The sequence below is a fragment of the Lissotriton helveticus genome, chromosome 5_1, assembly GCF_964261635.1.
Source record: "Lissotriton helveticus chromosome 5_1, aLisHel1.1, whole genome shotgun sequence".
Taxonomy (NCBI): domain Eukaryota; kingdom Metazoa; phylum Chordata; class Amphibia; order Caudata; family Salamandridae; genus Lissotriton; species Lissotriton helveticus.
The window spans coordinates 1,920,872,619-1,920,890,122 of record NC_136065.1 but is presented as its reverse complement, the minus strand read 5'-3'; positions in this window follow the sequence as shown (position 1 = coordinate 1,920,890,122).

The following is a 17,504-nucleotide window of genomic DNA, read 5'->3' as shown; positions in this document are numbered from 1 at the left end:
GGGCCAGGGACCCCATCCGTTCTTCATGTGACGTGGCGTGTCTTGTCACACGTACCCTGTCAATGGCCGAGAATGGGGATCAGAGCCGGGTGTGATCTTGTGCTGCAAGTATAAGGGTCCGTACTGTGGCTGCAGTTTGGTTGATCTACCACCTTGCAGGCTCTCCCACACCGGGGAATAACAGACCCCCAGACAGCTCCTCTCCTCTGTTCCCCTGCTCGCTCAAGAGTGCGAGAGTTGGGCCTGTCGCGGTGAAGTGGGTGGTCTTTCGGTAGTGAAGGCACCGGTCATCAACCCTGGTGAAAGAGCTCTACAGTCAATCACTAATGTCAGGACAGAGCCCGCCTAGAGGGGCGGAGTGTCATTGCTGTACAACTACGGATCCGCCTGGCTTCGAGGGTGTGCACCAATGGTGGCTTTTCTGAGTTGTAACAGTACACAGCTACTGTTTCTTTACTGTGTGATAGTAGTATTCAGCTCATTTTGCAGGCGCTACTTCGAGTGACTAAAGAGCCCCCTGTATTGCAGCGGAAATTATTTAGTTACTATGTCACTATTTAGTTGGCAGTGCTAATCCGCTGTGACAGTAGACCCCCTACTGCACCCCGACACTGTAACAATGTACACCTCCCTGTTTACCCTACATAGTGCCCCTTCTGCCACACCTACGGTGGGTCTGCTGTGCAGAAGGTACTCCCCCATGCATCATGACTGCGCGGCTACTTCCTCCCTTGCTTTACGACCGCATACACCTAGCACTTGCACACATTTTGATATCGTAAAACTGCTGCATTCTTACAATTCCAGCATCCTTATGTTCTCTTTATCAAGCACGTACTCGCTTGTCACAGTACAGATCTACTGCCTCATGTTTCCAGCCCATTGCTATTCTCATTGCCTCTTAATATCCGTTCTATTTTCATATTTGTTGGGATAAGGGGAGGAGTGAAAGATAGAGTCCTAGAAAGTACGATGCGAAATGATAATATCGAGTGTGGGGGGCTGTTGTACACCACAAGATTCTCACACACATCAAGCATCTTTTGGGAGTGTAAACTGTTTTTGAAGGCAAGGTCGCGTGTTTTGTGCCGTATGTTGTAAAACAGTTCGCCAAACAAAATATTTTTGTTGTTTTTGTCAATGCAGACCACCAAAGAGCAATGGCCAAGCCAGAAGGCTGCGTAACGTAATTGAAAGAAGCGACCTATTGGATCTGTGGCTCTCCTGTTATCCTCCAGAGCTTCTGTTTATGATGAGACGTGCGCCCCCTCACCCTTTTGAAGCCACCAGACTGCTTTTTTCCCTTCACTTTCATTCAGTTTGCTGGACAAGGCTGCAAAGCACCCTCTATAACTTTCCCACATCCGGGAAGACACTGGATGTCTTGTTTTCCCAACGGGTAGCAGTGAAAATTCATTATTCGCTGCTGACTTAACACTAATCAACAAGCATTGAAAATGCTATAGGTCTTGCCTTTTATTAAGTTAAATCCATTTGCTTTGCTAATGGTATTGTAAAGCAAAGCAAATGGCTTTAACTTAATTAAGGGCGAGACCTATTGCATTTTTAATGCTTGTTTTGGACTGGGATCATTAAAGTGAGTCCTATTTTAAAAAATAACCAATGAAAGGTTGCCGGACAAACCATTGTGCAGGGCATAAAGAACACACAGAAATGATAAATATCACCGTATCTCTGATGCCGTCATCCTACTACAACCATCTCCTGTGGACAAGCTAACTATTGAGGTACACATTCATTCCTTTCTGATATTCACCACAAGTGTATTTTCAGACACTTAACTTTATCAGTTTAAGGGCAGTCCACATCCAAGATTCATGCTGGGCCAGGCAGCAGGGCCGGACTGGGCACACAGGATGATGCTGAGGTTGAGGGCGTGGTTGGTCAGAGTAGGTGAGGGTCCTAGTTCGGGGGGCCACCAGGTGTCGTTCCATAGGGAGGTGTTGCTCCCAAAAATCAGCACTTCTGTCTTGTCTGTGTTGAGTTGTAGGCAGTTGTCTCTCATCCAGTCAGCGATGTTCGTCATGCTCCTGCAGAAGTTTGTCAGTGTGACAGAGGGATTTTCTGATACTGAGAGGATGAGCTGGGTATCGTCGGCATAGGATATGATGTTCAGTCCATCCTGTCTGATAACGTTGGCCAAGGGAGTCATGTAGGTGTTGAACAGGGTGGTGCTGAGGGACAAACCTTGGGGAATGTCGCAGATCATGTTCTTGGGCTTCCGAGGTGATGGGTGAAAGGCATATTCTCTGGGTTCTCCCTGTGAGGAAGTGTCATATGGTCCAGGTAGCCATTGTCATTTTCCATAAGTTAGCATGAGCCCATGCCAGATTGTCCTCTGCTTTGTGCATGTTACTAGACAAACGTATTTTTGCTTTGTGCCGCACTGTAATTTTCACACAGAACATACTGGTGTTTTGCATTCTGCTCTTTCCTGGGATTTAGTCTGAACACTGCAGACAAGGTCGAATAACAATGCCCCTTGTTATTCTGCTCTGGTCAGGCCCTAGCACCTAGACAAAACATGCAGATGCAGCGGTTGTTTGGGAACATGTACTTTGGTCATATAGGTATACACAGGTGGGTAACACATAGTTGGAGAGGGATCTTTCCAAAGAAGTGAGCGTGACAGCACCTGTGAAGTAGATTTTCCATCTATAGACTGAAGTACAGGGTCTGATGCTAAACACCCAGAGATCTTCTACTATATAATCAGGGGAGGGGAGTTAGGTCTCACTGTCTTATATAATGACAGCGCCTTTTATGATTTACAGACTACTTGGTATGCTGGTTGTATTTGTGTTAGACATCTTTCTACTTTTTGTCGCACATATACTGCATAATAGAGCACATCAGTTAAAACAAACATTTTACACTTTTCTCTGTCTAATCTTATTGTAGACTGGTACGAGAGTGAGAGCAGAAAAGGTGTGTCCTGTAACTGCGATACCTGAGAGGGTCGGGAGTGTTGTGCTATGGGGTGTCTAATGCCAAGCGTTCGGAAGTGAATACAGAATGAACACAGGGCTGGTCCAGCACTGAATTTGGGGATGAAATTAGTGGGTATTTTTCTAGTCGTCTCCGAAATGATTCTTTCTAACATTAAGGGTGAGGCAGTTTGCTTATATGTTCGCCAATGCCTTTCGGCGATGCTGAGTTACTGATTATTATTGCCGATGTGTATACATCCTTGGGTAGCAATAATTTGGTGATTAGACCTTCTACACAATCTCAAGGTAAGTCACCTCCTGACAAGGACAGACGTCCAGTCTTTCCTAAAAAGACATGGGACAGAAATAAACAGCAACGGAAGCCTAAGTCTTGTGCTGGGTCACCACCACCTGAGGCTTCTGAACGTAGATATGTTTACCATGATCGCTCTAAAATGAAAACTCCAGAGAGGTGCCAGGTCCCTGATTACCGTTCTCCTTGTTCCTTTCAGGAATTGTCAGATCAACATTTTGGTGGAGGGGGATGTCAGGATCGTAGACAAAGCGAGTCCACGCAATTCAAGCGGGACCTGCAGCGCCAGTTTGACATGAAAGTCCTCCGTATCGAGCCCCTTTTCAGAAGAAAAAAGTTGCTGCCTTGATGGCGATGTATGCCCCAGACGGTGAGAACGCTTCTCCTGGACAGGAATTGGGCAGTGACTCTCCTCAACAACATGGTGGAAGTTACCGTAGTGAGGCAGAACCTCCGCCCGTTTCTGGAGGCAAAAGCAACTGACACGTTTATAACTGTAGAAACCGCAGATATCCACGTATCTCCTCCAGGGAGACTTTATCACGTAGACCTTCAAAAAAAGGGTGATATTAAATGCAACATAAATGCCGTATTTGGGACAATTTCACATCTTCTCATGCCACTTTATTACCGGAGGTGGATTGGCCTCCCCCATTCGATCTTGCTTTTCCTCAAGGCGAGGAGGTGATTATTCCTTCTTTTTCTTAATATGTCCCGGAAGAGACTAAGCATGCTTATGCTTCGGAGTGGGCTCTTGCCTTAGCCCCGGCCTTATATCGCAACCAAGCGGGTTGGGATAAGGATTAATCTTTTCATGTTGGGCCTGTACGCTCAAATCCTCAGCCTCAAACTCAATATCCAATTAAACGTGACGCAAAAGCGTCAGTTAAAGAAATTCGTACTCAATTGGAACATGAGGGCGTAATTGAACCCTGTATTTCTGCGATTAATAATCCTCTTTTTCCTCTTTTGAAACCTGATGGTTCATATCGCGTAGTTTTAGATTGCAGACATTTGAATGGTCATACGCGTACCTTTGCTGTACAAAATACGCATGCCACAGAACTGGTTACTAATATTTACGCAAAAAGTTTAAAACTACTTTGAACATTTCGATCGGATTTTTCAGTCACAATTTGGATTCAGAGAGCCGTGACTTAATTGCATTCAGCGTTCTAGGCTCTCAGAAGCACTTTGCGAGATTGCCCATTTGGTATAATAATGGCCCCAGAGTTTTTGCGTCACGTGACGTGTCCCTTTTAAATGAAATTGATCCCGAAGCTTTTTCATATGTTGATGACATATACCTGATGGATGATAAACTGAATGCTCATCTTGCATGAGTAGATCACATTATAACTCGATTTGCAGCTTTGGGGTACAAATTCAACTTTGCGAAATCGCATATAGCATTTCTAGCTGTACTTTTTCTTGGTTATGAACTCACAAGTGAAGGTAGGGGTTTAGCACCTCACTTTCTGGGGAAGTGTGCTCAACTGCAACCTCCAACTAGCCTAAAATAGTTACAGTTTCTACTGGGTTTTTAAAATTTTGGCAGAACATACATTCCTGATTATGATCAGCATATCAAGCTGCTTTACGCATTGTTACTTCTTTCCTTTTCTGCTTGCTCTTGGCTACCGAAGCACACCACAGTGCTGCGCATGTTACAATACAATCAGATTTGCTCGCAACACAGTATTTACAAACTAGATTAAATACAACTAATTTGGTTATCTAGATTGTTCCCGGTTCAATCTGTTTCACTCACGTGACTTTTAATGAGGGTAACACGGTTCCCATCTCCTATCTATCGCATCTGTATAGTCCTGTAGAGTTTTGAATTAACAAGGCAACCCCCTAGAAAAATAACTTGACAGGTCAGGGAGCAGGGGGAAAAAAGACCAAACAAAACTACAAAAGTAGCATTCCCTCAAGACCTAGATTTCTTTAAATAGCAGCTTCTCAAAGCTCAAACATGGGGCATAATGAACATTACTCTCCACACAGAATAGTTGCTTGTTATTACATGTTTTATTTCATTTTTTTCTTTTTCACTTTTGGTATTTTGCATCTTAAAAAGTTTATATATATATATCATTAAACCCTCGGATAAGGGGGGGAATGTCGTTATAATGACAAGGGACTACTACCATATAGAAGCCATGAGACAACTCTCTGATACCAAGTACTATGTCATCACTACAAAGGAAGTATATGAATCTAGTATCAGGGAGTATAATGATTTGATCTTGAAATGGTACCACCTTTCGATGCTAGGAAAGAATGAACACATTTTCCTACGCAGCAACAATCCAATGACGCCAACATTTTATCATCTGCCTAAGCTGCACAAAAACAATACCTCCCCCCCTGGCCGTCCCATTGTGGCATCTATCGGTGGATTGACAGAAAATATGTCAAAATTTGTGGATAACGACATCTTTCCCCTTGTCATGAATTTGGAGTCTTACGTCTAGGACTCTAAGGACTTTTTGAACAAAGTGACTGAAATGACACACCTTTGCCCAGCACACTTCAAAAACATTTGTTACAGATAGACAAATCAATAACAGTTTTTTCAAATTTACGAACAAGTCGATGTTTTTAGTTTACAGTAGTTCTTTATTGTTCAATCTTTTAAAAGCCTTTAGACAGCATCACTTTTGGAACCGCCAACGCTTTTCGTCCCATCCAGGGACTTCTTCAGGGCTTGAACAGTTCGTATGATCTATACTAGTTGGTATTGTCTTGTAAATCCTTAATGAGGACAATCTACTGCGTAAGTTTCTAGTCAAAGACCCCTTATGTATTCGCAGTTGCAGTTTATTTAATTTCACTTTTTTTTCTCTTCTTTAATTCATGTGGTATGGGACCTCACATTTATTCGTAGGATGGTCAGTTTACGAAGGTAACGACCCGGATATGATAAAGCGGGTCCGGAAGAAGGGGTCCGTCGAGGACCTCGAGGTGATCCCTGGTTGGAGCCGAGACGATCGACGGACCCCTTCTTCCGGACCCGCTTTATCATATCCGGGTCGTTACCTTCGTAAACTGACCATCCTACGAATAAATGTGAAGTCCCATACCACATGAATTAAAGAAGAGAAAAAAAAGTGAAATTAAATAAACTGCAACTGCGAATACATAAGGGGTCTTTGACTAGAAACTTACGCAGTAGATTGTCCTCATTAAGGATTTACAAGACAATACCATCTAGTATAGATCATACGAACTGTTCAAGCCCTGAAGAAGTCCCTGGATGGGACGAAACGCGTTGGCGGTTCCAAAAGTGATGCTGTCTAAAGGCTTTTAAAAGATTGAACAATAAAGAACTACTGTAAACTAAAAACATCGACTTGTTCGTAAATTTGAAAAAACTGTTATTGATTTGTCTATCTGTAACAAATGTTTTTGAAGTGTGCTGGGCAAAGGTGTGTTATTGGATTGTTGGGGGTTGGTTTTTCGAATCCACCCCTAAATTAAGGGAGTATAGGGAATTGTACTCTCAGCCCTTAGCACCTTCTCCATTATATCAATACTGTCAGGGTACTTTTTAGATTGGTGCTGACATCTAATGCTTTGATTCCCATTTTTGTTAAAGTGGCTGAAATGGACTGGCAACCGGATTATCTACTCCTGGTGATGGATATCACCAGTCTCTATACCATCATTGACCATACCCACGGACTGACTGCCATGGAACATTACTTAGGCAAACGTCCAATCCGTTTTGCACAACATAATACCATGCTGATTGAATTTGTGCATTTCTGCTTAACTCATAAAAAATTTTTGTTTGAGGATAGGCTTTACAGGCAGACCTCTGGTACGGCGATGGGCACCTGCTTCGCCCCCAGCTACGCAAACTTGTTCGTTGGCTGGTGGGAGGAGCGGGTTCCAGGACCTACCAAGAGGGACATAAAAGCGGGAAGGTGGTACACTGGTACCGCTACATAGATGACTTGTTCATCGTGTGGCAAGGGACCAAGGACATGGCAGGAAAATACATCGATTCCCTTAATGATAACATCTACAATGTGCACCTATCAGGAACAATTAGCGGGGTGGCAGCCAACTACTTGGACCTACAGGTGTACATTGAGGACGGCCATGTCCAGACCTCGCTGCACCGTAAGGAGACAGCGGGGAGCTCTATTCTCTTTGCAACAAGCGCACATCCACCTAAACTGATCAAGAGTATCCCCTATGGGGAACTCTTGAGGATTAGGAGAAATAGCACCCAAGATAAGGAATTCGAGGCGGCTGCCTCGGATTGCCTAGCCCGCTTTCGCCTTAGAGGGTATGACGAGCCACTTCTGCAAAATACATTAAAGAAAGTGAAAAAGATCCCTAGGAAAGACCTGCTTAAAAAGAAACTAGGTGGGACTAATACAAATGACAAAAATGTATTTAGGATGATTACACCATACTCCGCTGGGGCTGAGAGACTGAAAGCAATGATGCGCAAAAATTGGCACATCTTGCTTACAGATGAAGTGTTAAAAGAAGACCTGCCACCATACCCATTAGTGACCTTTAATAAGGCCAGGTCTTTGGGTGACATGTTGGTGCATAGCCATCTGCAACCCCTTACTACCCAGCCTAATACCTTGAAAGAAATGAGCGGGATCTTCCCTTGCGGGAAATGCAAAGCTTGTGCGAATAGCCGGAGGGTTCTCCACTATGACATCCCTGATGCAGATAGAACAAATAAGATCCACAAATTTATTACCTGTAGTACCACATATGCCGTATACTGCTTGGTTTGTCCATGCGGCTTGAGGTACTATCAATCAGCTCAAGTTAAGAGTGTTGGAGCACCTCAGGGCTATAGATAAAGTAGATCCCTCCTATCCAGTAGCACGGCACTTTGCTGAACATCACAATAAAGACAGGAATAAACTACGCTTCTTCGGGCTAGACCATGTTCCATACAATCCACGGGGCGGGACAGACTAAGAAGGTTGAGACGTCTCGAATCTAGGTATATTATCGATCTGTCCACGAAGTACCCTAAGGGCACGAATAGCGGGGAGGATATGGTAGTTCATCTCGGAAAATGAAATGCTAACATCTAAATGTCTTTTCTGAAATGATGTGTGGAGGATTATTGACCACCATACACAAGTCCTGTTGCCATTGCTACTGATTTGATTTCTAACTGTGGGCAGGAGATGGACTTTGTCTATACACATGATTATGTCTTCGCCTATAATTGTATATTAGTATTTCCTTGAATGGGTGATCTGCTGATATTGAACATGGGCTTTTCAGATCTTTTGCTTTTTCCTTTGAAGTTCCTTCTCCTGTACATAACTTCGGTTTCCAAATGGACAACATTATCTACTGATTATATACTACGGACTTTTATGAACTGTGCCTGAAATCTACTATGAAGATCATATTTTCATTTAAGTATTTGGACTATTTAGTGTTTCCAGTTCCTTATTAGATAGACGTTTGACTGTCTGTGCTGTTTTGATGATTACTTCACTATTTCATTTCCTACAATGGTCTGTTAGAACTGTTATCACAATGAACTAACTGAACCTTTGCTGTCATAAATTACAGTGGATTGTAGCTACATGAATTACGCCAAACATATGTTCATGGTTCAAAATAACGGAAATGTGAATATTTAAATGTATATGTTTGTTGCTTGTTATACATCTCCTCTAGAAGGAGCAATGGCTCTATTGTGTTTATGTTTACATACATATTTGATTGTTTATCGCCCATTCTGCATGCATGTTTAACGATTCACGGTACGATCTTGCATCAGCTCCTATATTAGGAACCCATTCCAAGATGGCGTCCGTCTTGGCGTTGGTAGGGCTGGCCCCTTGTTGATGTTTATTCTCGCACACAATACTTTATTTAAACCGGAACCATGTTTTCGCTGGTCGAAACACTGACGAAGGCGGTAGCCGAAACGTTTGTTTGCTGCGAATAATAAAAACTCGCTGGTTTGCTTGTCACCACCGGAGTGCTGTTTTTCTTTCCCGATGTGGAGGGATTTGAGCGTTATATATATATATATATATATATATATATATATATATATATATATATATATATATATATATATATATACAATTACAACAAAGTGACTATCATCATTTTTCAAATAATGCTCTACATTGAATACTCATAATTTCAGCACTTTTAACGTCACATTCAATGAAATATTATCAAATTAATCCAACACATCCCCACACACACTCACATATCTCTCAACTCTACAAACATATCTCTTGCACTCAATACATTCACACTCTACACCCCAGAACAACACTGCATGCACAGATGGAAAAACCGGGTGATAAAATCAACCCTTGATTGCTGTGCTGGTAGCTGGGGTGTCGCACTCTCTCTCTGGTTGACGTACGTTTCAATGGTATAATTATTTGAAAACCATCTTCTTCAGGACCTGTTATTTATTACTTTGTAACGGGTGGAAGGAGGGGGGAGAAAATTCTGTGACTACTATCTGTATCATATTCTATGAAGACACTTGTGTGCTCAATGGGCAATTGGTTGAATAGATGCCTATAGTGGGCCTCGCTTCACAGGATAAGGTCTTTCAAATATCTTATGTTATAGTATCCTGCAATGTATTAAGGGTCCTAGTGGAGATTAGCGCCACTATCGGTTTTGTTGTACTTGATTTTCTTAACGGGATGCTGAAGGAGTCCTCTCTCCTCCGGTAACCTCTGTATTTGTTAGTCCTTGTCAGGCTTAATTTGCCCTATCGCTGACCAGGCAGCATCCATGTTATTCTTAAGGCTTACGGTGTATTATAGGGGAGGTTTCTTCTCAATGTACACATCATCTTCAATGCGAACTGAGGCGCAATCTCTCGTGTAGCGCCTACTCGTCACGCTTACTTCTTCCGTCTGCCAAAATACCAAAAGAAAAAAGAAAAATAATGAAATTAAACATGTAATAACAAACAACTATCCTGTGTGGAGAATAATGTTCATTATGCCCCATGTTGGAGCTTTGAGAAGCAGCTATTTAAAGAAATCTAGTCTTGAGAAACGCTACTTTTGTAGTTTTGTTTACTCCGACAGATTTGCGTTTCTCTTCCACTGAGAAAATTCTTACTGCTGTGCAGCTGGCTATTCTAAAAGTATGCCCTCTTTCACCAGGTCAACGCATTTTTGTCATTTCTCCCGGCCTGCTTCAGAAGCGGTCATGAAAGCTAGTGTTCCTAATTCTAAAGCTCGGCATCCTTAATGGATCCAGTTGGCTACGTCTTTGACGTCAGCTGATGTCGATTTTGTTTTTGACCCGTCATTACAAACTCAAGAATTTCGACAGTATGAACAGGTTCACCCTCTGCCTTTGACGTTTCTTCTTCTTGACCAATACAAATGTATCATCTACACTGATGGCTCAGCTCAACTGGCCATTGGTTCTAAACAAGCCTATTCTGCGTCTTGCGCTATTGTGATAGGTGCAATAATGGACATAGCCTTTCAGTCTACCTTAGTTCAAACGCAATCCCTCAGTGACTGCATGGCTCAATTGGCTGAATTGTGAGCTCTACTTTTAGCTCTTGAAGATGCAAACTCTGATTTGTCCACACTTATAGTGAGTGGCCCTTTTTACTGTGTACAGTCTTACAATGACAATTTGTTTTTCTGGAAACAGAATGATTTTCGGGATTCTAAAGTAGCACAATCATGCATAAACTGCTTTGGATCTGAGTGGCTGCTCATGAAGATCGTTTGCCACTGAAACATGTAGTCCATATGTGGAAAATGACAATGTATATGTACATAAGCGGCATTCATTTGTGTTCACCCTCACCACTGTTGAAGTTAAAGCGAAAGTCGCGGCGCAGTGGCCCCGCCATCTGGCCCCCTTTTAGGCCCATCACGAACATAGATAGTAGCCATTTTGTGGGTTCTCTGCCCACTGCCAATAACCTGCGTCTCTCTCTCTCTCTCTCTCTCCCCCACTCCCCAGCCTCGCGAGTATTCCCCCGCGCCCCGACAGCCCCCGGTCTCTCCTGCTCCCGATTGCCCGGCCTGATCCCAGGCCATCACCTAGTCCAACAGATGCAGTTTATTGCCCCTACAGTAGGACTTCGCCTCACATCAGAAGAACGGTGATTAATCAAGGCCTTCACACCCCTAGATCTGACCGATACCCCTGCATTCCTCCCAGGAACACCCTTCCTCTCTTCTGATGACCCCCCCGGCTACACCTGGCCTCTCGACCCAGTCCCATGTCATAAACCTCGGTCTCGTGGATGTACCCCCCCCGGCCCCGCATAGCGAAACATGATCTTATCGCCTGCCCAACCTTAAATCCGACCACCCCTCTTGCCCTCGTGTCCGGTTGGAATGTCCGGCTGCAGATTACGATCACATGTTACATTTGGGAGGGGGAAACAACATCAGAGCGACCGGTATGGGAATAGGCCTAAAGCTGGGATTCCAAGCATGCCTTTTCGTACTTCAAAGTGTCTTTATTACAATTAGGAATGTTTGTACATCATAAACCTGTGTATAAAAGACGGAGCCGTAGAGAAACTTGTTAGAGCACCTCGAGAAGATACCCTGTTGTCTGATTTGACGTGTTCTGTTCCGTCGGAAATAAACTCCTGTTTCCTGCCTTCCAGTCTCCAGCGCCTGCCTCTTTATTTGGTAATCGTGAGTTGGGTAAGAAGCGGCTAACGCCGGGCAAACCTAGAAAAGGGGTATAACGACCTGATCTGCCTGAACCCTTTTTCATCAATTGGCGTCCCAAACGTGGGGCCCATCAGCGACACGTGGATCCAGTGAGAGAGGTCCCAACGACAGAGTGAACGACTGCAACGATCGGGAAGAGCTCCTGCCCGATAGACCCTTGTCTGGCAGCCGATCATCCGAACTTCACTGGTTCCGAACAGACCTCTCTCGAGTGATCTACGGTCCTGACTGGGAACCATCAGGAGTGCCACAGCAATTACGGAGAATAGAGGACAATCGGGCGCTGGAAGCGGAAGACGAGAAACTGTCCATACGGTCCGGGTAAGGTCGTGTAAACGCGACAAATTGCGAATTGATTGTTTGATTGTCATTGGAAAATACTAGTATTACGCATTTTTGATTGTTTTGTCCTGAGAGATTCTCTGTCTACAAACGGGGAAGGATAGGAGTATTCCCCCTTTGCAGATAGTGAAGGGTGGGTAGCGAAGGCTTTTGCCCCCGTTGTAACCCGTCGCGCCTATTTTTCTCTCCATTTGATTGATTGTTATCCAAGCATTTATTGTATTGGAATTGGTTCTCTTTGGATCATTCTCTATTTGCAAACAAGCACAGAGTCGCCATACTCTGTTTAGTCTTTGCAGATAGTGAAGGATAGGTAACGCAGGCCTTTGCCCCCGTTGTAATCCGTCGTGCCTATTTTTATCCCCCACTGATTGATTGTTTGACCGAACATTGATCGTTCGGAATTGGTTCTCGGAAAGGATCTTCTCTGCCTACAAACAGAGAGGAACAGGAAGATCTCTCTCTTTGCAGATAGTGAAGGGTAGGTAGCGCAGGCTTTTGCCCCCGTTGTAACCCGTCACGCCTATTTTATTCCTCATTTGATTGATTGATTGTTTGTCCGAACTTGACTGTTTGGAATTGGTTCTCTCTTTGGGTATTCCCTATTTGCGAATACTGTAGAATATAAATTTTCTATCTAGTCTCCGCAAAGTAGTGAAGGATAGGTAATGCTGACTTTTGTCCCCGTTGAAACCCGTCATGCCTATCTCCCCCCCATTGCTCAGTAGTTGGTTCAGCCCGGACCATTTATTAGAGGTAGACCACCTGGCTCCACCGGAGGACACCCCTAATAAAAAGGACATATATAAAGAAAAATGCGGATTAGCCGCTGTATCGTGCTAGCAAATAAAGGAACATAAAAATCGTTAGGATAAACAAAAGGAATCGAGTAAAATCAGTAGGCCACTGATGAGATCTCTTTTCGACCTCACTGAAATGGAAGCATTAGGAACAACCCCTCAGGAAATATGAAACTAGTGAGTAGAGCCGAACTCGACGCTATGACTTCAAGACAGCTCGGCTCCACCACCCACCCCGCCCAATTAACGACAAACCCTAGGCAAATATTAGAAATATACAACACGATAGCAAAGTAACAGGTTAAAACGTTTTTATTTGAACACAAATATATTAAACAACTATTAACATGGCAAACGGCTGCAACAACAAACCCACAATGCATTTCGCCGTCTGCTTGACGCCGTCCCTGCCCCTCCTCCCCCAAAAGTAGCAATGTTGGGCTACTTCCTAGTAGATTTTTGGGCGTCAGAAAGTCTACAAAAGCCGTCGGCGGCGGCCCAGGGTGGAGAACCATTACGCGAATAGTCCGAAGGCGACACCACGCGCCAAGGCCTGTCCCCAGGATGAACCAAGGGACCCGTTCTTGGGGCCGCGGCAAAGAGCGGCCAGCTTGCCATCAGCCGGAGAAGCCGTGGGGTGAATGGCCCGGAATGTACTAGTCTTCCCATTCTCTTCTTCTTTCGGCGCCTTGCAGGCCACGAGGGGGGGATGTCTTGCATATGCCTCCGACCCCCCCCTCTTCATCGCCTGGCCCGGCCATAACAAATGTCAGCGAGACGCCGTGGGGTGCACCGGGAGGGAGAGGCGGCGCGGACGAGCCTCTCCCGCCTCCCCAGGTGGAGGCCCCTCAGCTGCACCCCCAACGCTCCACGCACCCGGCACAGGGTTCGTCCACTGTGGCGGTATAGGGACGCTCCACGCGCCCGGCAAAGGACTCGTCCACTCTTGCGGTGCAGCGACGCTCCACTCACCCAGCAGGGTCTCGTCCACTGTGGCAGTGCAACGATGCTTCGCCCGACAGGCTGGAGTCCATCTGCTCTTGCAACCCAGTGACTGCCGGTGGTTGCAGATCTCCTAAAAATGGCGGTCGACTTTGCAGGAAAGGGCCTGGCATGAAAAGTTGCCCGGGTCGCCTGTCAACCAGAAAATGGGCCCCTGTCCAGAGGCGTTCCCCTCAACTTTGAAGATTCTACGAGAGCTGCGGAGGGCCCTCGACCTCCGCGGGCCCCCGACCGCCCCCCGATGGGAAATGGCTGCCATGATTGCCCGCAGAACGACCAAGACGTAGCCACGAGACGTTGGCGCTCTCATGCTGACGCCAGCCTCAGTTGGAATGACCAAAAATCCTGCAGACTACCGATTTGATCAGTTCCGGTGGAACACCAGTATGACCCGGTAGGAAAGATTGTTGCCCCCTCCCTTTTCTTTGATTAATGGTTCAGGTCACCGGTCCCTTCTGTTGCCCCTTAACGGAACTTCTGGACTGCCGAAAGAAATTCTGGTCCAACCCCGAGTTGGGGGAGACATTTTGACTATACTTGGACCCGCCCGACCCCACCCAAGATGGCGCCGGTACAAACGAAACTCGCAACTCCCAGTTGTGTTCCGGATGCTCAGACTTGATATCATGAGATGTGTATGCAGTTTTTGAAGTACATGGCGGGAGGGGATGAGTATTTCTTGAACATTCGGACAATGAATTGATATTAAGTTCTGATGCATCATTGATTTCAGTATTATTGAAAGTTCGAATTTTTTGACACTGATGATACTTGCCCACAATGAATTTTCGATATGATTTTATTGCACTTATCGTACCTTGATGAAATAAAACGACCACCGACTCAGTTATATTTTTCTTAAATAAATATGCCCTCATGTACAGTTCCAGTCTGCTCCGTGGCTGGCCCACGTGGTTGTAGGCCTGCATTTGTACGTGAAAGACAATTATAGTCGTAGCTCTTGGATTAGTAAGTTCGAATACATAGCCATTGTTTCCGATCTACGTAAATTACAGGCGAAATAAAGCACGTCGATTACTGAAAGGTTAAAAAGAAAAGTACCCAGACATATTGAAAATGTGAATGGTCCAAGTTTGTTGCGTGTGTTTCTCTTTTTAACTTTTGTGCAACATAGGGCAATCGATAAAGGTCCCGGTGTTCTGTTTTACTTTATACGCCACATGTCTCAGGGAAATTGTTTCAGATACCCCTAGACCAGACCCGGTACCACTGTAGACCACCCCGCCTCCTCGAAGGAGAACACGAGTTCACCCCACTTTGCACTGACTGCCCTTTTGTTTCGACACCCCCCCTACACAAGATCCGCAATACCACACGTGAGCAATCTATGCAATGTGCAGTCCATCAATGATTACGCCTCCCGCACTACCAGTCCCTCTGGGCTTAAAACGCCGAGATGGAAGGGACTGCACCCCGCGGAGATAGGTCGAATACGTGGTAAGTAAAAGCCTTTTGGGTTTATGCGCGCGGATGTGCCTTAAAACGCTGCCCCCACCCCTTCTTTTTCCCCTTCTTTCTGCAGGTCACATCGGAACATCGACTAAAGAATGGAGAAGACCTAAGCAACACGCCATGGTTCTGCGGGGACAAGTGATACCTTATCCATGCGGACTGCCCCTGAGGACATGACGACTTTGGGTGATATGAATGCACGCGTGTATGACCGGATGTGTATAACTCGACCGAATATACGTTGCATGCGTTGACTCGATAAAAGATATGTTTTCGTATGACTTGAGTGACGAACGAACGACTGATGGAATGGGGAAGAAGGGGGTCTGAGCATGGCCCCTATACACGACGAACAATGCAACCAAGAATGACTCGCACCTACGAGTAGGTTCATGCGGTAACTAAATAGGGGAAGGTTCAGGACTATTCCAGGGTGAGGTTTACCCAAGTACCCTCCTCCTGGAAGACTAAGAAAATTGTCAAATGTCTAAGATCCCACCGTAAGTACTAGCTCGATCAGGATTAATTCCCGAACAATTGACGAAAGTGTAAATATTTGCAACAGAGGCCAACTGCAAAAGACAGCCAGGCGAGTTAAAATAGGATACTAAGGATGCGCAGCATGCAGGAGGAAAATTTTTGGCCAAGTACTGTTCTATGTTTTGTCTTGAGTTCTGCATATAATCCATGTACCCCCGCCTGAATTCATGTGTACGTAGTATATGGATTTACGTTGTCCCTCAGTCTGTGTTTCTATATAACGTGACCCTACTGTTTCGTGTTGTGTGCGCATTAAATGGCCTATTACTGTACACGTCTCTCTCTCTCTCTTTTTCTCTCTCTTCATGTTGTACGTGTACCGAATAGTTCATTTAAAATGCGGACGACTCTCCCTCCGAGGGTCCCCCTGTTCCCTCTTCCTTTGTATGGCAACGTTGTGCCCCGCCGGCACGAGCCTAATTGGTTTTCGAACACAAAGGTGTTCGGCAAATTGACAGAAACTAAAACGATTGAAATTTGCCATGTTACTACCTCTCCTTTCTATAAAATGATGGAACTTGAATTGGCTATGAAGGAAAGGACAGGTTAGACGACTGAAGTCCCCTAATCTGGCCTTCTTACAGGAGGACTATATGTCAGTGGCTTTCTGTTCTCAGCTCGTTAGAAACAATGCCCAGATTGCCCCACCCCTCTGCACCCAAGTACGGATGTCCAAACGTCCCCGTTTTCTCCCGAATGACCCCAGCTCCATACCTCGAAGTATAACGGATGACCCCGATTAACTGTTGCCCCCCCGAGAAAAGAATGTTTAACCACCATCCCTCTCTCTCATGGTGATAGAAGACTGCCAGGGCTAGGGTCAGAAAGCCACATACGTCATGAATGAACGCCAAATAGACTTGGTACAAACTCAGTAGACATGCCTGTATACATGCTCCACAGTAATAACTCCTGACCGTGACCGATGAAACATACTCCAACTGCCTAGATCTGGGACGGAATTGAAATGTATAACTGCCTTCTCTTGCCAGTTCGCTAAAACCTGTTTTGTACCCATTCAAGGATACACAGTCACCGGAGGAGAGGGGCTGGACGTGACGCACAGCCTGGCCACAGATCATGAGGGCGTGTGACCTCGACCTAAGATGGAGCCGCAGAGCAACGGGACGCGGGACGATGCACCACTCTCAAACGCAGAAAATGAAGGAACGGAGGGCTGCTTTGAAGACCTCTACTTGTTGACCCACGCGTGCCAGAAGTCCCCGCCCCTTTGAGCCCGATTGATGGACCTGCCTGCGTTTCACCCTTTGCTCCCTTGGTTTGTCCCACAGATCTGGTCCCACTCCGCCCTCTCCTCCCTCGATTATCCGACAAAACCCCCTTCTATCCTTTCCACGTGGATTTTGACACCGAGAAA